The sequence below is a fragment of the Prinia subflava genome, chromosome Z (genome assembly GCF_021018805.1).
Source record: "Prinia subflava isolate CZ2003 ecotype Zambia chromosome Z, Cam_Psub_1.2, whole genome shotgun sequence".
Lineage (NCBI taxonomy): Eukaryota > Metazoa > Chordata > Aves > Passeriformes > Cisticolidae > Prinia > Prinia subflava.
In genome coordinates, this window is record NC_086283.1 from 65,099,033 (window position 1) to 65,106,206 (window position 7,174).

Consider the following 7,174-nt stretch of genomic DNA (forward strand, 5'->3'; position numbering starts at 1 on the left):
TGGTGTTTATGTGTGAACTGGCTGGATGGCTGGGGCCAAAAAGCTACAGTGAACAGAGTTAAATCCAGCTGGCAGCTGGTCACTAGTTGTGTTCCCCAGGGGTCAGTATTGGAGTCAGCCCTGTTTAATGTCTTCATCAAATAGCTGGATGAGAGGATGAAGTCCACACTCAACAAGTTCACAGATGTCACCAAGCTGGATGGGAGTCTTGATCTGCAGAGCAGGAAGGCTCTGCAGAGAGATCAGGAGTGCCTGGATTGATGGACTGAAGCAAATTCCATGAGGTTCCACAACAAGTGCAGAGTGCTACCTTTGGGTCACCACACCTCAGGCTGTGCTACAGGCTGGAAGAGAGTGTCTGGAAAGCCTGGCAGAAAAGAACCTGGGAGTTCTGGTGAACAGCGGAGGAACATGCCCCAGCATGTGCCCAGGTGGCCAAGAAGGCCAGTGGCATCCTGGTCTCTATTAGCAATAGTGTGGCCAGCAGGACCTGAGCAGTGACTGTCCCTCTGTACTTGGCAATGGTGAGGCCACACCTCATGTCATGTGCCCAGTTCTAGGCCTCTCACAACAGGAAAAACACTGAGGTACTGGTATTGCCAAATTTTTGGAACTCAGACATTTTAGGAACACAGACAAACATTTAGGTTTATAAAGGAGATATTGCTTATTGTACAGAGGGTGCAAGGTAGACATTTTCCTACAAATCAAGCATACTTGTTATAAATGAAAAGGTCCCAAAAACATCCAAGTTAAAATTTAGCAGCAAATTTTAATTGAGATGAATATAGTTATATAAAAGGATACATAAAAATGTATTACATCCTTTAAACAAGTTATTTAACAGTGAATGCACCCGGTATCAATAAAGCATGAGCAAAAGGCAGGCTGCGCGGGCCAGGGTACATGTGCAGGGTTCAGGACCCTACCCCATGTACAAATCAAAGCCTATTTCATCTATACTTTTATACTGTAGCCAACATCCCATCTCCTCCCATCTTCGATTTGTCTCCCCCCAGTTTCGATTCTTGAAATCTGTGTCACCTTCTTCATTGTGCATGCTCCAGTTGTTATTTGAGGGTCTTCTGACTCCCTTTGGTAGTTGCTGGGATGAAGGCTACTCCTCTTCCTTGTATGTCCTTTGTTTGACCTTGCAAGTTATATATATGTGACGAGCTAATGTTGTACAACTAAATAGTTAAGTTCTATTAGATATAATCAAAAAGTAACATCTGGCCTTATCTTAGTTTTCCTGGACTCGTCTCAATCTCTTTTTAGCATCTTCAAAGACACTACTCCCTTACTAACTGTTCTTGGTCTAATGTCCTGTTTTCTCATGGTATTTTGCCAAGGAAAAAGGGGCGGGGGGGGCCTCTTTAACACTACGCCTTTATCTGAAGTTAGTTTTACTAATTCTGTAATATTGATTAAATATAAAGTTACAGTACTAACCTATTGATTTTAAGTGGTATTGAGTATATATATTGTTACAATTTAGCACGAACCATGCTCATTCATTACATACTGAAGAGTAAAAATGAAGAGAATTTATATACAAAATTTTACATAAACCCACCTATCTAATACCTAGTTACCACCTACCTCATGCGTAGTCATTTAGCTTGCACAGCCTTATGACTGTCAAGGCACCTGCATGGGCCTTTTCGGGGGTCTCTAGTGGTTGCTTTTTGTCATTTGGAGAGGTGAGAGCTAAGTTCAGCTCAGGTCCAGGAGAATGATGGTCTTAAAGGTCTTTCCCAGCTTTAATGATTCTATGATTCTGTAGGGACAACCAGGCATGCATGCACATGCTTGTGCCTCAGTCAGAGCCTCAGCATGGTCATGGAAAAGACACACTGAATCTTCTCCAAGATCCTAATAACTTGCAATCTTTTTCCCTGTAATGATCTCACCACTACCCAGTACCAGCAATACTTGTCCATGTAGACATTTCTCTCTCAAGTCGATTCAACCTACACTGGCTATACTAGGCCTACTATTATAACTCTCAGCAGTCTCTGGAAATTAATGCCCAAAAAACAGATATAATTTACAACTACCACAATAGTCTAGAAATGCCTAGTAGCTTAATAGCTAAGGAGCTACTGTCAGCTAGTGCCGACAGCTTTCTAGAGACACCTGAGATTTTTCTATCCTTTGTCACAGGAATGTGACTGCAGTGTTTCTGCCCAGCAGATATTTGCTGCATTCTGTGAATTTATGTCTTGTCATGTGATTATTTTCAAAGGGGTGATATGTCTAGAGAAGAGGGAACTCCAAAAAAAGCCAGCAAAATGGCTCATTTCCAGGAGGTTATATGATATGTCTGACCTCCAGCCACTCAGTATCACGCCAGAAGTTACAGAGACAAAACACCATTGCCACTGAAAAATACAGCTCTGTCCTCTGCCAGGACTGTACCTCCATTGCATTGATTTCCACTGAACTATCAGTTCATGAAATTCATCTTGGTTACAAGGAAGGTAGACAACAAGGGAAAACAGATACGTGTTTCAGCTTCATATTTGCATAACCCAAATATTTGGCATGGAAAAGGACAGAGCAGAATGAGGCAGGTCAGCAGCAGCAGAGCTATTAGCCTGTGAAACTGCATACACAGGTTTAGATCCTTTTTAATAGCATTGCCTTGTACATTTCCAGATACAACTGTCATTTCTAATATTCAGCACCACTGTATTTGTGCTTAGCTTCATTCTCTGTTTCTACCACAGCAACTTATTCCTTCTTCCACTCTTGCAGGAGACTGACTGTGTTTTGCGGGATAAAGCAGCAATACAGTGAAGCTGTGGTCTCTCACTTCATAACTATCTTTGCAGTGTCCCTAAGATTACTTCATGAAAGCAAGCACAGCTTTTTCTGTATATCTCCTTTAACAGTTTTTAGATTTTAATTGACAATTAGATGCAAAATGAATTAAGTTCATTGCTACCCTACATTCAACAGAGATACAGGAACAATCTAGCAGTTCCTCTTAAATTTTACTACTGTGTACAGAGATCCAGCATAATATTACTATCATGCTGTTCTGGTCTCAGATGGGATAGAGTTAATTTCTTCTCAGTAGCTGTTACAGTGCTGTGTTTTGGATGAGAATGGTGTTGATAACATACTGATGTTTTGGGTTTTGCTAAGTCCTGTTTACCCAGAGTAAAGGACTTTGTGTTGCCTCCTTTTCTCCTGCTCTCCCAAACTGGGAGGGATCATAGCAGGGACAGCATAGCAGCAGATAACCATAAGTGACCAAAGGAATTTTCCACACCATAGAATGTCATGCCCAGTACCTAAACTGGGGGGAGTTACCAACTGGAGGAGTCTCTGGGTTTGAGAAGGGGAGTCTGACATCAGTCAGCAGGTGGTGAGCAGTTGCACTGTGCATCACTTCCTTTTTGTTATCATTGTTATATTATTTTACTTTATTTTCAATTATCAGATTGTTCTTCTCTCAACATACAAATTTTAGTTCAGCTCTTCCCAACTGTCCAGCTTTTGGGCAGATCTCTGGATAACGTTCTCAATTTTTTTATCTGACTTTAAAGAAGACTTGAACCATTTGCAACAACATGCTGGCTCCTAGTAAAAATACCAGTTGGGTTTCAAAGGTAGTCAAAGGATATCCAAAATCTTAAAAATTCTTGACTACCATAATCAGCCTGGAGGGTAAGGAAGGAAAAAAGGAGAGGGAGAAAAAATGGTGAAGATGTCCCCCCATAGGTTGTTTCTTGAAGGATAAAAATACAAAGTTTAGTAATCATTCACAGTAAAGAACTCCCAAAGCACAGAGGTGCCTGCAATGCTGAATACAATACACCTGATTGGTGTCCTGGCCAGTGACGCTGTCATATAATAGTCCAACCCTACAAAATACACCACAGGGAACAAGTACTGCAAGTAAAGTATTACTGGAACAATACAGACAAAATATCACAAATATGAGAGTGAGGAAGACACATTTTAACTAGCGACTGTTAAACTACTACAATGAATGTTTATAGCAATTTTCTTTTAACACACTTTGGTCAGACCTGTCCTTATATCAACGTTTTGGGTCCATGCTCAGGTGCCAAATAGACTATTGTGGTTTAAGGCTGGATGGAAATTAAGCACAATGCTCAACACTTGCTCAACTCCACTCTATCTTCTCCACCTCCAACCCAATGCACTGGGGAGAAGGATCAGAGTAAAATTTGTATGTTGAGATAAGAAGAGTTTAATGACTGAAAAGAAAGTAAAATACAATAATAATGGGAAATAATAATAATGATAATAAAAAGAAAACAAACAAGTGATCTACCATATGCTCACCACCTGCTGACTGATACCACACTCCTCCTGCCCAAACCCAGAGTGGCTGCCCTTCCAGGTAACTCTCCCCAGTTTATATACCGGGCATTATGTTCCCTGGTGTGGAATATCCCTTTGGCCAGTTCGGGTCACTTGTCCCAGCTATGCACCCTCCCAGTTTGGTTTTTTTTGGTGTATCTTCTCACTGGCAGAGCATGAGACATGGAGGCGAAAAAAGTCCTTTGGATAAGCACAGTTTAGCAAAAACCAAAACATTGCTGTGTTATCAACACCATTCTCATTCTAAATCCAAAACACAGCACTGTAACAGCTACTGAGAATAAATTAACTCTACCCTAGCTGTTACCAGAACAGCTGAATAGTTTGGAGTGGCAGGATCTGTGGGATTTTATGAGCAAGTATGTAGGGCAGTGGGCACCTTCAAGACATTTGCACCTTACCCCTGAGCAAGTACATAATCCAGAAAACCAGTAAACTACTTTTTAAAAGTGTGCTGTCACCCTGGCAGCCCAGAGAGAACTCGAATCACTGCAACATGTTGTGGCCTGGCCCAGGCTTGAGCTGTGGTCAACACTGCTCAGTTATCTCAGGGGTAAAAGAAGATCTCTGAATCTGGCAATGAGAGGAAAAACAGGCCATGCAGCTGCTCCAGACACTATGAGACACTGTAGCTTCTCCAACCCAGCAACAGGAACTGCCACTGAATCACTGAAGCAGAATCTACAGGTGTCTGTTACCCTTGTACAGAAGCAGAAGAAATGTACATGAAAAACCCTTTAGCAAAAACAGTCAAGGAGGACAGGAAGAATAAAGAGGACAAATCATCACAAGAACAAATTACAGAGCCATCATCAAGGCCATCATAGGAAATGGAAGAGGAGACAGAAGAGATCACCAAAACTCAATCCCTTTCCCTAAATGAGCTGTGGGAGATATGAGATTTCAGTCATTTTCCAGGTGAGTGTATAATCACCTGACTGCTCCACTGTTGGGACAACAAAGCGAACAGTGTGGCATTAGGAGAGTAAGGAAGGCAGGGAGCTGGGATTACCTTCTCAGAACTTGGGGATGGAAAGAGCAATGGGAAAAAAAGACACAAGTTCTTTGTCTGAGGAGGTGATTCTTACCAAGTGTGAGGGCAAGGTGTCCCTGTAAACAAGATATTCCATGTCACTTAAGAAAATTGCCTGCTATAGAGAAAGGTACTAAATACGTGAGGGAATTAGCCATATGAGAAATGGTATATTTTGACCTGGACAATGCGCAGCTCCTCCCAGGTGCCGATGATGTCTCATGTCAATGGTTCATCGTGGAAATTTGTGCAGGGTGCACCGACAGTACGTGCCAACCCCTTAAGAATCGTTTGGAAAGATGATGCACAACCAACAGTGGGTGATTTTCCACCTCCAGGAATACATTCCTTCCCCCATCACTGCAGCTGTGGAAAAGCTTTTGGATAAACTGGTAGATAAACTGACTAGGGATTTTCAGCATTTCAGAGGGAATATGTCCTACTCCTCACCTGTAGAGGCCCCAATTTCTACAACTGACAGGAGGTGTCTTCTTGATCAAGAGAGAGTATATAGAAGGTACACACCTGTCCTGGTTTGAAAGACAGGTATCTGCTAGGAAGGGGGCAGGACCTCCCTAGAGATGGAGAATTTGAATCCCCTCCCTCCGAGTTATTCTAATTTAGAAAATTAAAGGGGCTTTCAGACAGAGGTATGGGGATAGGAATAACAGTTCTTTACTAGTATATATGACAAAACAACAAACAAACAACAACTACAGCATTGATAATAAACAGAACCAAGAACCTTGAGGGCTTTCTTTCACAAAAGCCCGGGGCAGTTTGATCTCGGTGCCCCTGCAGGACTGTGATGCCATGTCCTTCAACTACTCCCTTTGTTCTAATTAAGTACTGTCATCAAGGTTTTCTTGGAAACTTATGGGAAAAAATTCTGTAAGTGAAAAAGAGGCAAATCTCACCCCCAACAACACCACAGGTACACACCACAGGTACACACATGGTTTTACCATAAGGACCATGGAGGGGAAGGATATGAGGAAGTGGGATGAATAATCCACCTTGATCCTAGATGCACAGGTGCAGGAATTGAGGAGGAAAACAACCACAGTCCAACTGTTTTCCAGAGAGTTTGCTGGTCCAGTCTGCAGCAGACAGTTTTCCAGGCAGAATGGAAGGTCTGGTCATACTATTGACCCAATGGAGAGAAGTCCTGGTCCATTTCTGCAAATGTGAGTGGGGAACCTTGAGATCAGTACTAGAGGGGCCCTGCCTCTAGCCATGTGGAGGAGAGGAATAACTGGGTTTACTTGACTGTGTGAATTCGATGGCCTGGCACAGCCGCCCCACAGGAATACAGGGCTTTGGCAGACAGTGGTGCACATTGTACCCTAATGCCATCAAGCTATGTAGGAACAGAATCCATTTGTATTTCTGGAGTGACAGGGGAGTCAAAAAAGCTAACTATTGGAGGCTAAGATTAGTCTGACTGGGAATTAGAGGCAAAAGCACCCTAGTGTGCCTAGACCAGAGGCTCCATCCATCCTTGCCATAGACTGTGCCAGGAGATGGTATTTCAGAGATCTAAGAGTCCAAGAGGATATTGGTGGGCTTTTGGTATAACTTCCCAGAGACAGAGGAATTTAAAAAGTGGTCTACCTTGCTTGGTGTCTCAGAGGATTCTTCTGTTGTGGGGCTGCTGAAGGCTGAAGAACTGCAGGTGCCAGTCACTACCACAATGATGCATGGGAGGTAATGAGGCTCCAACCGAGGCTCTGTAACTCCTACCCATAGAGTGTTTTCTGACTGGAGAGCCAAGGAGTG